Source organism: Dasypus novemcinctus, chromosome 19, assembly GCF_030445035.2.
Source record: "Dasypus novemcinctus isolate mDasNov1 chromosome 19, mDasNov1.1.hap2, whole genome shotgun sequence".
NCBI classification, from domain to species: domain Eukaryota; kingdom Metazoa; phylum Chordata; class Mammalia; order Cingulata; family Dasypodidae; genus Dasypus; species Dasypus novemcinctus.
The window spans coordinates 31,923,342-31,941,695 of record NC_080691.1 but is presented as its reverse complement, the minus strand read 5'-3'; the positions used below and the strand labels follow the sequence as shown (position 1 = coordinate 31,941,695).

Sequence of the window (18,354 nt, the reverse complement as noted above, 5' to 3'; positions counted from 1 at the left end):
CCCATTCTTGCAAGATTGTTAATAATATTCTTTTTTCCTCCACAATCAGGTAAGCTTTTGTTCTCTTACAGGTGCACCTTTCTTTCTAACAGTATCTTTGTTACAAATGGTGAACCAATATTAATAGCATTATTAATAACTAAAGTCCACCATTTGCATTACGTTTGCTTTCTCTGTTGTACAGCTCTAAGTGTAATGCCTAAGATCATGTATCCACCATTATGGTATCAGACGGAATAGTTTCAGTGCCCTAAAAATGCTCCGTGCCCCACCTATGAATCCTTCCTCCTCCATCCTTTTTAACAGTCTCTGTATTTTGCCTTTTCCACAACGTCATATACTTGGAATCATACAAGTGATTCAGCCTTTTGAGACTGACTTCTTTCACTTACCAATGTCTTTTCATGACTTGATAACTCATTTTTTATTATTGCTGAATAATCCTCCATTGTATGGATGTACCAGTTTGTTTATCCACTCACCTATTGCAGGGCATCTTAGTTGCTTCCAGTTTGGGACAGTTATGAATAAAACTGCTATAAACACTCATGTTCAGGTTTTTGAGTGAACATAAGTTTGCAGCTCCTTTGGGAATGTGATTACTGGATCCCATCCAGGGTAAGCCTATGTTTTGCTCTGTAAGAAATTACCAAACTGTCTTCCAATAGCTATGCTATTATTTTAAGGTATATCAGAAAAATGTTGGTTTTCCAGGTATGATACAAAGTTCACTTTATTATTAAATATATTAAAACTTCCAGTTAATTGATCTAAAATGTATTAAGTAAATTTTGCCCAGTTTATATAAGTCTTTGACAAATATTGCATGGGTGACAGGTTAATGATTGACACCTCTTGTTAAGATCATATTTCCTCTCTCAGGAATTGGAAACAAGGGAAAGGAGAGGGTGGGTAATTTGCTGAGAAGCTGAGGGTGAAGGGCTTGGAGTTGAACTGGAACCACAGAACATCAAAGCCATATCCTGGTTGCAGTTGTGAGGGAGAGAGAATAACAAAGAATATAGAGAAATGGGTGGTGGTAAGATAGAAGACCTAAGTAAATTTCATGAAGGAGGATAGTGAGATAGTGAAACAGCAATAGACAAGTGGAAAGACAGAGAGAGAAACAAACAGATGGAGATGCCCTGAGTTTCCTACATCTGTGATCACTTCCTGATTCTACATCCAGTCCACATATGTTCTTATGATGAATACTGATTTTTCCCTGAGATACCCACTCAAGATACCCACCCGTCTTGATTGGGTCTCATTACTCACATCAAGAAAGCCTAAAAAAATGGATGAATATGAAGGTACTTTGTATTTTAAAAATTCTTGGGCACCAGCCAGCAGCATTTACACCTAACTGGCAGACAATGGGGGAGCCATTGTGGGTTCTTAATGAGGAAAAAGTCCTGACCTAGAGACAAATGAGGCACTCAGGCTCAAGTTCAAGCATCCAATTCCAGCAGATGGCTGAGTTTTAGGGCTCTTCTTGGAATATCAAAAAGAGCATAAACAAGTGTGTAAGGTCCCACTCCTTCTAAACCAATGGGCGCCCATATCCAGAATTTTGCTATGCTGGATGGAAACTGAAAGAGCCCATTGGTATATAATTTAAATTCTGCTAATGTTTGTTTACTATCTACACCCAATTATCACCAATCAATATAACAGTTATTACTCAATGGGTAAAAATTGCAATTCTGGTGCCCCAAATTGTCATGGGGCACTGCAGCTAATTGGGACAGAACTTATTCAAGAGTGTAATGAAAATGTAAATTCCCACACATTAATCAAACAATAATTTCTATAACAACAAGATAGCCAATCCTAAACCTAATTAGGAAATAAACAAACTTTATCATTGAACAGACATTTACTGATCACATATGTGTCCCACAAAAAGAAATAGTAGGCGAGTCATTAGAACATTCCAAACTTCAACCACTCTATGATTCCTAATAATAAAGCTGTCCAGCTTTGGGGGAGCACTATCCCAACTTTGATTAAAAAAATTTTTCTGCTTTAGGGTTGAAGAGGCATCAAAGAACAAAGAAATATATTATCATCTAATATAAATAATTGCACTTATCTTAAATAACGGAACCAAGAGCCGGAAATTTTCTTCAATGATGTGGCGGAGACCATCAAGCTCACATGGAGCTTAATTATCAGAGTTTAGTTCTCTTCAAGTGAGTGAGAGAGGGGCAAAGGAAGCTAATTCTAACGCATTATAAAAAATGTAAGAAGACGTAAACCACAGTCAATTGCATTTCTTTCTCCACTGCACATCCTTAGGTTCTGTCAAAACTGCTGCCTGGAACAATTTTGGGGCCCAAATGTGGATTCTTCTCCAACTTTCTTTTGCTGCTGATTGGTTCCTGGGGCTTTCACTGTTCTTGATGGCTCTGTGAGGCTCCACCCAGCCATCATGAGAATCTGCTGATGGTGTAAACCCTTGTGAAAATTTCCAAAAGGATGTTCATTTTCTCCTTCTGGAAGTAGAAAATGCACAGAATGAAGAAATGTGAGAGGTTGCTCGGAGAGGTTCTGTAAGTACAAAAATTTCCCTAAGAGGAGCCTCAGTTTGGCCAAGATCAGACACTAAATCCAAAGGCCCCTTGTTTTTCTGATTTACCATTTCTCCCAATCCCCAGCAGTGGGAATGACATCTGGCTTCAAGAAACTTGTTGGAAACTGGATAAATGAGTCAGGAAATGGACATGGCTGCTCTTGTTCTTCCCTGATAGCTCCTCAAGCCTCCAGGACTGTGGAAAGAGGGTGTTGATGTCAGAAGGAAGGAGTAGTCCATGAAGCCCCAGGCTCAGAAACAAGTTGCATAGAGAGGTTGGAGGAGGTATCCAGTTACTACCTTTGAAGGGAGTAAAAAAAACAGACTTAAAGCTTCACAGTAAGAACTTGACTCCTGCCAGGCCTGGCTCACAAATTATTGCTGTCACTCCTAGAGAGCACAAACAGACTCCCAATGTGGTCAAGGCTGTGGCTCAGCAGAATGTCAGTGATTTTCTTCCCTCATGACATGTCCCTCCCAGCCTCTCAGTGGGGCTGTGTTTACTGCTTGCAAAGGAGATGAGAGTTTTCGCAGTTCTTCAACAGGAGCTGTCTGTCAGCCTAAGCAGAGGGGTAGAGAGGCAAGGCTGGGAGTTGGAAATGGTGGGGTATATATTTTGGAAAGATAACTCCAAGTCAGATCCTTCCCCTCTAGGCCAGGGTGCCACCCCGAGTGAGGCCTAATGGGATGTTAATCCCTCTCTCACCTGCCCCCAAAGGGGAAGGCCTGGCTCCTCACAGCACCCAAATCCTCAGATCTTTCCATATATTTTTATCTCATTATTTCACATCGTCATGGGGTAACAAGCTTCTGAAATGTCTTCATTTAGGCATAAAGGGAAGAGGCCTTTAGAATGAAGTTTTCTGAGATTCCAGGTCTTGCTTGACTGTCTTTTTGAGTTGCCTAGGTCTGCTGTAATGAAGTACCAAAAACTGGGTGACCTAAAGCAACAGAAATGTATTGTGGAATAGTTCTTGAGGCTAGAAATCTGCAATGCAGGTGCTGGTGGGGCCGTGTACCTCTGAAGTCTGTACGTTTCTGGCAGGAGATAGTAATCCTTGGCATTCTAGGGCTTGTGTCATAGCTCAGTCTCTGCTGTCGTCTTTCCCTGTCTGCTTGTGTTCAAATTTCCTTTCCTTGTTTGGCAGCTCCTCAGAAAACTAAGCAGGGAATTACTACATGACCTAGCAATCCCACTTCCAGGTATATGCCCAAAAGAACTGAAAGCAGGGACTTGAACAGATACTTGCAGACGAATGTTCACTTCAGCATTATTTACAACAGTCAAAAGGTGGAAAATAACTCAAGTGTCCACCAACAGATGAAAGGACAAACAAAATGTGCTATATACACACAATGGAATATTATTCAGCCATAAAAAGAAATTAAGTTCTGATACATGTGACAACATGGATGAACCTTGAAGACAACATGTTGATGAAATAAGCCAAAGAACAAATAATACATGATCTCACTGATATGTAATACTAATAAGCAAATTCATAGTCAAAAACTAGATTACAGTTTACCAGGGTCTTGGGTGGTGTAAGGAATGGGTACTTAATGATTAATTGGAACAGAATTTCTGACTGGGGGATGGAAAATCTTTGGTAACGGATGGTGGTGATGGTAGCACAACACCGTGAATGTAATTAATACCCCTAAGTTATACATCTTAATGTGGTTAAAAGGAGAAATTTTAGGTTGTACATGTTATTAGAATAATTTTTTGAAAAATACCATAAGTCTGTACAACACAGTGAACCCTAATGTAAACTTGACTATAGATAATAGTACAATTATAATACAAATGGTTCATCAATTGTAAGAAAGGTACCATTTTGTTGCAAAATGTTAATAATGGGGGCAGGTACTAGGGGAACACTGTTATTTTCTACATGATTTTTCCATAAATCCATAACTTGTCTAATAAAAAGTATTTTTAAATCAAATTTTCTCTCCTTATAATCAGACTTATTGGACTAGACCCCATCCTAATGCAGTTTGGCCTCATCCTAACTAATATCTTCAAAGATCCTATTTCCAAATAGGATCACATTCATGAGACAGGGGTTAGGGCTTGACTTGACTCTTAGAGAGACACGACTCAATCCAATCACTCTTGCCCATATCTTCTGTGTGTGCAACCTGAGAAAGGCTAAGAAAGTTCAGAGCAGAAATTTTTAATGCAAGAAAAACTCTGGAAAGAACTCAAATGTCCATCAATAGTAGAAGGTGACGCTCTAAGGAAAAACAAGGAAACGGAGATCACAAATGTCAGGATCGCTGAGCTGTAGAAGGGTGAAAGGAGATTGGGGAGGGTGCATGGTGGGCTCCAGGGATTGCTGAATATGTTCTTTTTTTGAACCAGGTGGGTGTCCACTTTGTAATTATTCATTAAGCTGTGGTAGTGTTTTTATCAACTTTTCTGTATGCATCTCACAATAATAAGTACTTTTTAAAGGATAGGAAGAAAGTAAGGAAGGAAGAAAGGAAAGGAGGGAGGAGAAAACTTTCCATTTCACATAGAACGAAAGGTATTTTAGAAATACAGTGGTTGCCATTGGGAAATGGTACAATGATATGTAATATTTTACCTTAATTTTATTTTCTCCTTTCCTTCAATGCACATCAACTTTCATGTGAAAAATAAATTTAATTTGAAAATAGTAGTATTTTTGTGCAAATTAAAAATTGTTCTGAACCAATTTTAGACCTTTAGTTGAGGACATTACATTTGATTAGTCTATGAGACCTAGTTTAAAGTTCCAGTCACTCTGTGGCATAAGACAACTTTGTAGCCTCCTGAATACCAGTTTTCTAAATTGCATACTTATATCAATAACATTTACTTTGTAGCATTGTAAGTACTAAAGTAGATAAGTGCTTGGAAAGTAGTAGCATTCAACAAATAGGAGCAGTGATGATGATGGTGATGGTGATGAGAGTGAGGACAATTATGATGATGATTAAATGAATTGGGGGGGAAGCTATAAGTTATATTTCCATCATTCCACTAACTCTGCCCCCTTAGTGAAGCATGTTTAAGAGAGGGCACTCTGGAGGCAGACGCCTGAGTGTGAATTCCAGGCCTGCACTACACTGCTCTGTGACCTTAGGCAAATGACTTCAGCCCTTTCTGGTCTTGGTTTTGTCATTTGCAAAATGAGGATCATACTAGTACTCCTTTCCCAGAGTCTTTGTAATGAGACAGTCCATGTAAAGCCCAAATAGGACTTAGCATGGAGTAAATCTATATAAATGTGAGCTGTTTAAAAAAAAACCCACAAAAAAAACCCACCATATCTCATCAAATCTGAGATGCCATTGGTTGTAAAACAAAATCTGAAATGTCCTTGTTTGTAAAACAAATCATTATTTCCTGAACCTTAAAAAAGAAAAAAATGCTTTCGATTACTCAATGACATAACACTTTCAGGTCAGTTGACAGTAAGAAACATCCTGATTTCAGAGATGTTAGGATGTGGGGGAAATGCACATCTTAGAATCGATGAAATATAGTAGGAAGATAAAATTCATTTCTTTCTCAATTACACTCCCAGTGTGACAATTCTGTACTTTTGGCATGTAGCATGTCCCAAGCACACTTCCATCCACAGAGCACACACACTGACAGAACCTCCACAATCTTCTTGTTTTAGAGAAAGAGCCACTGCCACCCAGGCAAGGTGAGGGGAGCAGCCCTTCTCCCTCAAGGCTGAAGCAGGAAAAGTGAAGTGGATGTACCTCCTCCTCTGCTCAGGCTGATGCAATCCTCCAGCCACCCAGACTGTGTGTTTACAAACCTGGCCAGCTGAGTGGGCTTTTTATATTCAGACTCAAGGAAAGAATCCAGCTTTAAAAAGATATTCAGAAACTGACCCCACTCTCTGTGGCCTTTGGCCAGTGGCCAGGACCTGGGATGTGAACCTCCCTGGAAAGCCATGCTTCACACCCTCCTTCTAAAGTCTTGACATTGACCTCCCAGAATCTGCTGCGGCCTCTCTAGCGGGAAATCAAAGTGTGTGGGCATTTCAAAACTTTACCCTCCTGCCACCCAGAAACAGGGGTTGAGGATCTGGGCCAGTGTCGCAAGTAAGGAGACACAAATTAAGGCATTCCAGTTCCCCAGTCTGAAAGAACCACAAGAAAATTCAAAAGTAACTGGCCAGGAGCAATGAGCGCCAACCTCAACTCACCATACACTTATCAGCTACTGTTTCTTGAATCTTTATTTATGATGCACCAGGTAGTGTTCAAAATGTTTTACAAGCATTACCTTGTTTAAATCTCACAGCCCTCTGAGGTAGATAATCCTAAACTCCATTTTATATCCTCCACTTTCTGAAGCTTAAAATCACAATGCTAGAAAAAAGGTGGAATGAGGATTTGGACCCAGGAAGCACTGCTTTTAACCATGACCCCAGGGAGAGGTGAACGATGTGATCTGAGACTGCGGAAGTGCCTGACAGAGTACGGTGTGCCCGTCTGGGGGAGACGCTCCATGCTTAGCAGCAGGAATGGGTTTGGAAAGCGTTCTAAGCACATGGCAGCTGGAGCTGGTAAAGTTCTCCTTCCACCACCCCAGCACAGAACTGATTTTTTATTCGTGGCAGTCTTCACTTAAGAGGCTCCCTCTGAGTCTCAGTTCATTCTGAGTCTGCGCGATGTTAGGGGTCACACCCTTGGCTCAAGCAGAGATCTCTGTCAATCAAAGTAAACTTCATGTTGACATGACAAAACTTTGTTTAAAGGAAAATAAGTTACAAATTGACCTAAAGCATGACCTAAGGGAGAGGATGTCAGAGAATCCACCTTGAAAGAGAAACATTTTGCCCAAGCCAGACCCCTAGCATATCCCCAATGGCACTGAAAAGCCATGCCTTTCATGTCTTGTGATTAAATTTCCATTGGGAGCCCATTCCCAACTGCTGGGATCTGAAAAGGTGTCTGGCCCAAGCAGCAGGGAGATGGGGAACGATCCTCATCATTCATATCCAGCATGTATGCAGGGGTCATGTCTACCTGGCTCACAGCTGTGCCACCAACTCAGATAGACACAAATTCATTTCAAACACGTTTGATGAATGAATGAACATGCTCAGCTTTGTATTAGGCACCCTGGGGAATGGAAACATCAATACGACATCCTATCCCTGCCTTCTGGGCTTTTATCACAACACTCTGAAGTAGTAGGAATACTGGAATCAGGGCCAGAAGATTGAGGAGTGACGCCTGCCTCCAATGCTGACACCTCTGGTGACCTTCAGCAGCTGAGTCAGCATGCTTCAACCTCAACATAATCATCTGCAGAATGGGAAGGAGACTCCTTGGCCACGCCCTTGGGAGATACGATGACCTATTCATCACAACTTGGTGAATGAATGGATGCATTAGTGGATACACAAGTAAAACGAAAGGATGGATGTGTTCAGCATATCCTCTCTGCCAGACATTGGGCAGAGATCAAGAGGCAGCAGAGTTTAGGGGTTGTGACCTTGAACCCTGCAATGAGAATTCCACCTCTGCCACTCACTTGCTCTGTGACCTTCTCTAACCCAAGGTTTCCTCATGTGTCAAATGAAATGGTAAGAGCACCATCTTCCCAGCCTGTGGTGAAGCTTCAGCTGTCGTTAGGGATCCAGAGACTATCAGTTGTGCACAGGCAGTGGGGAGATGGCCCTGAGACTCTGTGTTCCTTGTTCCCAGGGCACTGGCCTCCAGAGGCTGTAAATGCCATTGTCTTGGCAGCTACTATTTCTGGACAGTCTCCAAGTGTAATTCAGACCTCGCAGAGAGAATCTGCAAATGAGTCCTTCTGTAAATCACAGTTGACCACACTAATCAGGCAGCTTGTGCCGCTTTCAATTCCAATAAAGCCAATCCCTATCACCAGACCCATTACACTGTTCCCCAGCCACCATCAGCGACCCTAGAAGGCAGATAGCTCCGGGGCTAATGATCTGAGACCCATGTCTCTGCCATGCCCACAAATGAGTTGTGAAGAACTCACAGGTCTTCATGGTGTTTTGATTCCACCCTCTATTTCCCTGTCCACTTAGGCCATTTGATCCATCTCTCAGATTTAATAAAAGTGGCGTCCTCCCCATCACCCACCAAGGCCAGAGTCAGGCAGGAGCCCTGTGAAGTTTAAACCAGGCCAGGCCTTCATTAACTGACAACATCAATATCACTTATCCCCCGCTATTAACTTTTCAAAATAAACTTCACATCCAGGCTGTCAGCATCCAGGAGCCAGGCAGAGGGCTGCTCTGTGCAGAAAGATTAAAAAATCACACCACCGAGGGCCTGGGATTTCAGAAACTCAGCAACTTTGCCAAGGTCCTTCCTCTCAGTTGCTGATTTCATGCCAAGGTCTCTGACTGGCTCTACTTTTCCCATTCTGTCCTCAGGTTGACCTACATGCTACAAGACCTCAGGCAAAAAATGGGCTGGAGATACCACAAAGGGCTATATACTGAGGGCCCCGGGCGAATTCCTCCCCAATCAACTAGGAACATTTTTTTTAGGTTTTATTTATTCTTTTATTTTAATTCTTTTTTTAAAAAGATACATAGATCACAAAATATTTTAAGTTAAAAAATATAAGAAGTTCCCATATACCCCACCCCCCACTCCTCCAACATCAACAAGTCTTTCATCAGTGTGGCACTTTCACTGCATTTGGTGAATACATTTTGGAGCACTGCTGCACTGCATAGATTATAGTTTACATTGTAGTTTACACTCTCCCCCAGACTATTCAGTGGGTTATGGCAGGATATATAATGCCCAGCATCTGTCCCTGCAATAGCATTTAGGACAACACCAAGTCCCAAAAATCTCTTTAGATGCCCCCCACCACCATATACGTAACTCTCCATCACCTAAATCTGCTTATTGATATAAATTAACATTTTCTTAAATTAGGTGAAGGTTTATTCTGTCCACTGTGCAGCTTCCAGTTATACTTTAGTCCAACCTTCCAGGGAAACTGCACCCTTAAGTCCCTCCCCAAGAGGAATTCTGAAGCTAACCCTGAGCCCACTGTGGAGGGCTTGGACCTCAGTCTGTTTTCAATGCTGCCAGTCTACTGGTTCCTCATTTTTCATTCAACATATACTCATTACATTTGTTTTAAGCACTTTCATGTGCTGGCCAGTACCCAAGGTCCCAGGGCTGTGGTATCAAAGGAGGTGTGAGGAGAGTTCTGTTGCTGATCCCCACTCTCTGTCTCACTCAGGCCCAGGCAGAGAAAATGAGGGTAATGATCATTTACTGAGACCTGCTGTGTGTCAGGCACTGAACTAGGCACTTTACTTCCTATTCTTCCACTGACTTTTCACAAGCCTTTAGAGATTCTATTATCCCCATTTTACAGATGAGGAAACTAAAGGTCAAAGAGGTGAAACCTCTTACCTGAAAGTCACACAGCTAAAAAATGATAGAAGATGAATTTGTCCAATCCCAGAGTCTTTGATTTCAAGTACAAAGACACAAAGTAAACAAACAAAAACCAAAATTGCAAGACTCTCTATCTCTCTCTGGTTTCATTGCATTTGGTACATAAGAGCATTTATCATACTGGTCAATGACAGTTTATAAGTCACTCTAATTTCCTGAAGAGCAAAGATAGGCAGTTATTCCATATCCTGAGAACCTAGTACAAAGCCCCATATATAGCAGTTACTTCACACAAGTCGAGTGAATTGAATAAAATCTAATTGAATGGAGTCAACTGGAATGAAAGAGAATCAAATTGAATTTAAATGAATTCAAGGGAATTGAGCTGAACTCTAACCAAGTAGAGGCTGAGATTATGGATCAGAGAGGTCACACAAAACGCTATCACCCCTTGCATATGTTTTCCTTTCATTTTTAAATTATTTCTTATATTTTTAAATACACTTTTTAATTTTTCTAAAAGATACTTGGATTACATAAAATTACATAAAGATATAGGGGATTCCCAAATGCCCAGCTCTCAACCCCTCCCACATTTTCTCACATTAACAACATCATTCAGTAGTGTGATACATTTGTTACAATTGATGAAGACATTTTGGAGCACTGCCAATAAGTATGGATTATAGTTTACACTGTAGTTTATACTCTCCCACACAATTTTGTAGTTATGACAAGATATATAATGGCCTGTATCTGTTATTGCAACATCATTTGGGATAATTCTAAAGTCCCAAAAATGCCCCCATATTATACCTGTTTTCCCTCTCCTTCCCCTCAGAACCTCCAGCAGTGAATGCCTTTACATCCATGATAAAAGTTCTTCCATTGCTAGAATCACAATACCTCTATAGTAGAATAACAGTAAATCTACTCTAGTCCATCATTCATTCCCTAATCCTGAGGATTCTGGGATGGTGATGACCACTCCACCTCTAACTGAGAGGGGGCTTAGATCCCGTGGGACAGATGGATGGGACTATCTTGCTTGCAGTTGCAGATGATGGTCGTTGGCCATCATCATATCCTTGTTAGTTGTCTGGGTGAATCCAATGAACTGAAGAGTAGTTGTTGCAATTCTGTTGAGACTAAGGGTTCAGCTGGCACATGGAAAGACCAAAGATTTATGTCTCTTGGACATACACCTATCAACTCTAGTACTAACCACAGGTTCAAATAGAAGGGGTAGAAGAGCCTTGTGTAGGGAATCTACAACTGAGTCCAACTCTGTCACACTGGAAAACATAAATTCCCAAGTAGGACCCACTGGCAGGGCACCAAACTCCTGAGCTGTCTGCCCTGCCTATAGTGTCTGGACATCTCTGCTATTTGAGGCAATACTTACTTTAGCAGTCAATGAGATCCTGCTGAGATGTTCATAAGCATTACCTCTGGAATGACCTCCCAACTCACTTTGAAGTCTCTTAGCCAGAAAAACCCATTTGTCTTTACCCTTTTCTCCTTTTGGTCTAGGTTTTTTCCAGTTGAATTGCTAGTTGGTGCTTGGTAGTAATCCCTTGGTGCCAGGGAGGCTCATTCCCGGGAGTCATGTCCCACACTGGGGGGAAGATGATGCATTTATATGCTGAGTTTCCCTTAGAGAAAGGCCACATTTGAGCAACAAGGAGCCTCTCAGGAGGTAACTCTTAGGCACTCTTTAATATTAGCCTAAGTTTCAATTTCAAAAGGAAAGTTTCATAAGTATATTCATCAGTATCAATGGCCTGTCAATGGACCATCCTCCTTCTCTAGTCACTGCCCCTGTACTCAGGGGATTCTTGGTGTTCCATTAGAGAACGTGGCAGAGCCCCCCAAGATGGGAACTCGATTTTCTTTTGGTTATTGTGTGAATCTCCACCTGCTTTGACAATGTCCCATGAACATGTGAACACATTTATATGCCTTATATGTATGACCACAAGAACTTCCTCCCATGTATCTCCCATCACTGATACCCCACATAAATGGTCCTCCCCTCCCACAACTGAAAACCTTCTGTCATCCAAAACTTCTTCAAAAATGAAGCTAAGAAAATAACCAATTACTATTAATAAGAAAATGAAATAACGGTAGTTTAAAAAATAACAAATAAAATACAGAAAACTTAAAAAATTTTGGAAAATTAAAAATATAAAATTAATTTTTTGACATTTTGTCTTTCATCACTGTAAGATGTTATCTTGTATGTACAGTGACATTTACTTCTGTTTATTCCCCTAGTGTCTTATTTTTTCCATTCTGTCTTCATAGAAGCTTTAGGTTACAGAAAAGTCTCATACAGAATATAGGGTATTCCCACATAACCAACATCCTCTCCCTTTCCCTTCTTGTTATAATAGATGTATAAATATTAAAACATTGCTACTAACTATTGTCAATGATTTGCATTATAGTTTACATTTTGGAACATACACTTTTACATATTTTGATGAAATTTAACATTGTCTGTATCTATCACTGCAAGATCATGTAGAACATTTCCATCACCCCCAAAGGGCCCCATGTTCCACCTATTCTATTTCTCCCTTCCCCTCCCCTCAGGATGCATGGCAACCACCAAGAAAAATATAGAATACTTCATGAAGTTGTGTGTCATCCTTGCTTAGGGGTCATGCTAATCTTCTCTATATCTTTCCAATTTTAGTTGATGTGCTGCTGAAGCAAGCACACCCCTTGCATATTAGATTTGTGTTAATCAGGATTCTTTTGGGTTGCAAGTGATAGAGACCTAACTCAAAAGTGTTTCAATAAATATAAGAATATACTGGTTCATGAAACAGGGAATTCCAGGGTGAGTTCAGGATTCAGGGACAGCTGGATCCAGGAGTTCAGATGGAACTCTGTCTTGTTCTCACTCTTCTCTGTTTGGCTATCAAAATGTGATGGGAAAATGGCCACAGGCAGCTATGAACTCTCAATGTTCGGTTAAACCACCTCATCAGAGAAGACAGCTTTCCCAAGAGCTCCAGTAGAAAAATTCCAGGGAGGTGTATTAGTTCGCCAAAGGGATGCTGATGCAAAATACCAGAAATTGGTTGGTTTTGATAAAGGGTATTTATTTGGGGTAAGAGCTTACAGATACCGAGCCATAAAGCATAAGTTACTTCCTTCACCAAAGTCTATTTGGAGCAAGATGGCTGCTGACATCTGTGAGGGGTCAGGCTTCCTGAGTTCCTACATTCTTGGGGCTTGCTTTACTTTGACTTCAAGGTCCCTTCCTTCTTGAGGCTGGTTTCTCTTTCCTCTGTGTGCTGACTTCCCAGGGCTCCAGTTTAAGTCTTCTGCATCAAACTTCAAAATCAAAACTCCAACATTAAAAGCCCTCAACTCAGTTCTTTGCCATGCCTTTTATCTATGAGTCCCCATCCACCAAGGGGTGGGGACTCAACGCCCTAATCATAACTCATTCATGCCCAGGTACAGATCAGATTACAAGCATAATCCAATATTACTTTTTGGAATTCATCAATTACATCAAACTGCTACAGAGGGTTCTGACTGGTCAGCTTGGTTCTTTTTTTTTTTTTTAATTTATTTATTTATCCACCCCCTACTCCCATTGTTGTTTGCTCTCTGTGTCCATTTGCGGTACATTCTTTTGTGTCTGCTTGTCTTCTCTTTAGGCAGCAACAGGAATCAATCCTGGGATCTTCCAGAATGGGAGAGAGGTGCTCAATCTCTTGTGCCACCTCAGCTCCCTGGTCCTGCTGCATCTCTTATTGTCTCTCCCTCCCCTGTGTCTCTTTTTGTTGTATCATCTTGCTGTGCCAGCTTTCCCCTCAGGCCAGCTTGCTACGCGGGCCAACACTCCTGCAAGGGCAAGCATTCCTGAGCGAGTGAGCACTCCTGCACAGGCCAGCACTCCTGCATGGGCCAGCACTCCACTTGGGCCAGCTCACCACGCAGGCAGCACTCTGAGTGGGCCAGCACTCCACTCAGGCCAGAATGTTGTGCATGCCAGCTTGCCTTCACCAGGAGGCCCCAGGAATTGAACCCTGGACCTCCCATATGGTACACGGGAGCCCAATTGCTTGAGTCACACCCACTTGAACTCACCATCGAATCAGTCACTGTGACCAGAGTATGAGATTTCCTGATTAACTACACATGGCTACATGTCCACGGTTGTGGTTGGTGGGAGTGGGGAGTCAGCCCCCAACCAAGCCGCATGAAATGGGATTAGATGCCAAAAGAAGAGAGCTGGTATACTTCCAATAGAAACACATCTTAAAACCCCACTTTTCAGACCTTCCCCAAGACAGATGTGGATGAAACCACTGAGCACCCTTCCCCAGCAACTGCTTGAAATAGAAACCGCAGTCTTCCTTAGAGCTTGCTGAGTCAATCTGGCTTCATTCACCTCCCTCCATGCAGGGATGTCAATAACTTGTTAAATTGATTCTGAATAGAGAAAAGACCGTGGAGCCCCTCCTTCCTGTAGCAGGTGCCACAGGAAAATGATTCACTTTCACTCATCTAGAAGCCAAATCCAGGAAAACTTCTTCCCATCCCATTCTTCCAAAGGGAGGGAAGTAGTCTGGGACATGGCTCTTTCCAACTCTCTCTCAAAGCCAATGGTAGGGCAACTAACTTTATATCTTCTCAGAATTCTTTCCCTAGTTCAGAAACATCTATCCCGAGAGCCTTAAAAATCAGAGAGGATTCCTGACACACTCATGTGGCTATGGGATTGCCATTTTGTCACACATTTTATGAAAGATACTTTCTTCAAAAATAACTAAGTTTTTAAAATGTAAGCATGATGGAGGACAAAAAACAAAACAAAAACACATTTGATTGTTTACAACTTTCCCTTCCGCCACCTGCTGAAGATAATTCCATGGTTGCCTGTTCAGCATTCTCCTCACCCACAATAGGGAGAATTCTGTCTTATTTATCTTGGTTCTGGAGCTTTCATGATGCAAAACTGGGTATAGAAAAAACTAGATATATGAGGACAGTGGATTCTTGGTCTTGTAAAAAGAAAAAAAAAAGATGGAAAGAAATGGCTAGGGGGAGAGAGTCAAGATCCTAAGAAGCATGGACAGGGAGTGGTTCAGGAAAACTGCAGGGACATGAAAAAACAGTAATGGAAAAAGAGCTTTTGGGGAAGAGTTGCTAAGGATTACAAAATTGAGTCCCTTTTGATGTTCTCTGAGAGACTCCAGCAACGTTTTGCATTGCTTTTGGTAATTTATTTTGCAGGATTATGCATACTAACCCCATTTTTCCATATTTCTATTTATTTAACCAATTCTCTGTTTGTGGACATTTAGGTTGTTTAATATTCATTGATGATTTAAAAAACACTGAGATGGACAGAGTGATGAGGCACTTAACCTGCCTAGGATGAGTGGATGAACGGATGGATGAATAAATGGATGGGTGGATGCATGCATGGATGGATGAATGGATGGACAGATGGGTGGATGACTGGATGGACAGGTAGGTAGATGGACAGATAAATGGACAGATGGGTGGAAGGTTGGAAGAACTCCACAGCTCAAGTCTTAACTACCTCCCTGTCCTTCATGATTCTTCCTTATTTTCTTGCTTTCTCATTACCGCTCTTCCATTCTATTCCTTTCTTCTATCCTCTGTGCTTTTCAGCTTGAGAGGGCAGAGCTCCTCAGACCAGAAGCCTGTTTACTGCCCCGGACCTCACCTGTTCTTCTGGAATTTAGGTCCTGGTCCCAGGCTGTGGGATATCCCGATGGGCTCCTGAACCCTGACACCTTCTCTCCATGTATCTCACTTAGGGCTGCCAAGAAACACCTGCTATCTCAGCCTCTGCCCTTTGGAGCAGAGCCCCCCAGTGTCAGGTCAGTGCCTCTACCATTGACAAGTCCACTTACCCTGGGAGCCCCTAGATTCAAGGGAGGTAAGTGTAGATGGAAGATGGAGAGAGTTGAGAAATTGAGGATGCTTCTGAGACCTCAGAGGTGGCTGGGCTGCTACTGGAGATGGCATTCTCTTCCCTCCTTATAGGCTCCAAGCACTCTCCTGACAATATTTACTTTGGCATCTGCAGGAAGCTGGCAGTGTGTGCATGGTTCAAAGGAGGGCTAGGAGCAGGCTAGACAAGCAGCTGCTTCCTAAGTGAGCCCAGCTCCTCCTGCCAGCCCAAAGTCTCCTGCAAGAGGGAGGCTTCTCTTGCTCTCTCTCCATTTCTCTCTCATCTTACCTCTAATCTCTTTGATATCTCTTTGTATTTCTTTTCTGTTTTCTGTTTTCTCTCTTTCTCTTAACTCTCTGTCCCCTTTCTTTTTTCTCTCCATCTCTCATCTCACATTCTCATCACCAAGGAGCCTGAGTGACCTTCAGATCAGGGACCCTCCCCTCTACCTTGCATATTAGGGAGGCCACAAGGCTGAAAGATCCAGCCCTAGTCCATTGGGTCCTTGGAGGTTCACACATCGATGTCAGAGGTATTTGACACTCCCCAACTATACGTGCATTTTTCCAGAGGAAGGCCCTTTACGCCTACCAAATTATTAAAAGGGACAGTGACCTCCAATAAGTCAGTGCTTAACAAATATTTGATGAATGAATGAATGCTTTAGGACAGGTCCCTTCCCTTCACCAAGCCTCAGTTTCCTCTTTCACAAAATGAGCAGTTTGGACCACAGTAATGATTTTACAATTATACTCTCTGAAGTCTTAAGTCCTTGGGACTTGCCTCAGAAGATGAGAAGGTGGTTCAGTTGTGAAAGGTCCTAGATGCTCACATCCACGTCCATCTAGGGGCTCAGTGTTCATAAAAAATGCAACAGAACAGGTTTCATTTGCACAAATGATTCTGAAGCTTAAAAAAGGAAAGTGCTGCAGTATTTGTTACTCATGGTTGAAATTTATATAGAAATGCATCATAGATGGGATAGGTGTGTTAAAGCAAGTATAGTAAAATACTAATGGTAGGATTTAGGTGGTGGGTTTATGGTCTTTCATTGTAACATTCCTTCAACTTTGAAACTTTTCATAACAGAATGCCAGGAAATGACTAGTCCTCTGAGGTCCCCACTCTTTCTTCAGAGTCCCTCTCCCAGTATTTCTCTTTTCCTCCCCTGAGACTCCTGGCTAGAAAATAAGCAACAAGGAGAGAATGGACATGTCTGAATCAACAAGGAGGGAATCCAATGTGGCTGAAAAGAAACAAACAAGGCAACTGAGGAGGATGCCGAGAAACCAGGGTCTCCACTGCCAAGCCTTTTAGGGTCAGGAGATGGAATGTGATGACATGTCCGTCACCTGAGACAACTCATGTCCACACCAAGACAGACAATTCTGGGTGGCCTGAAGGATCCTACGATTAGCCAATCAGGGATTCTTAACCTGCAACAGGAGTGCTGCTTCTCAGGGTGCAGCCCCATGCTCCTTGCTTCCCCTGCCTTCCCCATCAACAGCAATACCAGTTAGCATGACAATAACAAGCAGCTGCTGTTAAAACAGTAAGTGGTGCATTTCCTGTGTACCGGCTTTGAAATCACTCAGTTGTTTCATCCTCAGAACAGTCCATCAGACAGATGTTCTATCAAATGCATACCACTTATTAGTTGTGAGATCTGGTGAGTTGATTAGCCTCTCAGCCTCAGTTTCCACATGTATAAAATGGGGATGATGAAGCCACCTACCTCATTAGATTGTTGGGGGATTTTCTGTGCGTGCAAAGGTCTTGGCTCAGTCAAAAGTGGGAACTGTGTCTTTACAGAGGTCAAGTAATCTTTCTAGGTTCATAGAGCCAGCATTAGGCTTTCCTGACCCAAAAGCCAGCCTCTTGGCCATAACACTATGGCTAAAATCAGAGTTCTTTGCAGCTGAAAGCCCCAAGGGAAAAATCTATGCTTTCCCTTAATTAGATTAAAAGATCCATCAGGAGCATGTAAACCAGAGAGCTATAATCCACAGACGCCATTGCATTTTAAACAGAAATCAAGGCAAATGATTCAGATGGAGCAGCTGGTGGTTGCTGATGGCGCATGCCATGCTGTCGGGGCTGAGGGGTGTTTGCAGAAGGCCGGTGACATTGCAATACCGCCTCTGAGAGGGTGAGCCTCTTTGTGAGATGTGTGCAGACCACATCTCATTTTGTTTGCTGTAATTTTGAAAGCAGAGAAGAAAGGTTGAATCTCTTGTCTCTGTGCTTCCCCAAATTGGCTCAGCATCACATCACCTAGGGGACTTGACAAAAATGCACATCCCTAGACCTATTAATTCAGACACTACAATAAGATGTGATAAAAACATTGTGAAGGCAGCAGAAAACCACCACACTATGTCATTTAATTCTCACAAAATTTCTGAGGGTTGAGATTTTT

General features: G+C 42.1%; 1 protein-coding gene and 1 non-coding gene across 3 annotated transcripts in view; both read right to left on the bottom strand.

The window, feature by feature from the left end:
- Positions 1–18,354, bottom strand: part of WSCD2 (WSC domain containing 2) — a 348,664-nt gene that overhangs the window by 249,384 nt on the left and 80,926 nt on the right. The gene's annotated exons all lie outside the window — the stretch shown is intronic.
- LOC111760614 (U6 spliceosomal RNA) lies at positions 12,601–12,707 on the bottom strand. The gene has a single exon (XR_002794253.2). It is a non-coding gene; the product is annotated as a U6 spliceosomal RNA (small nuclear RNA).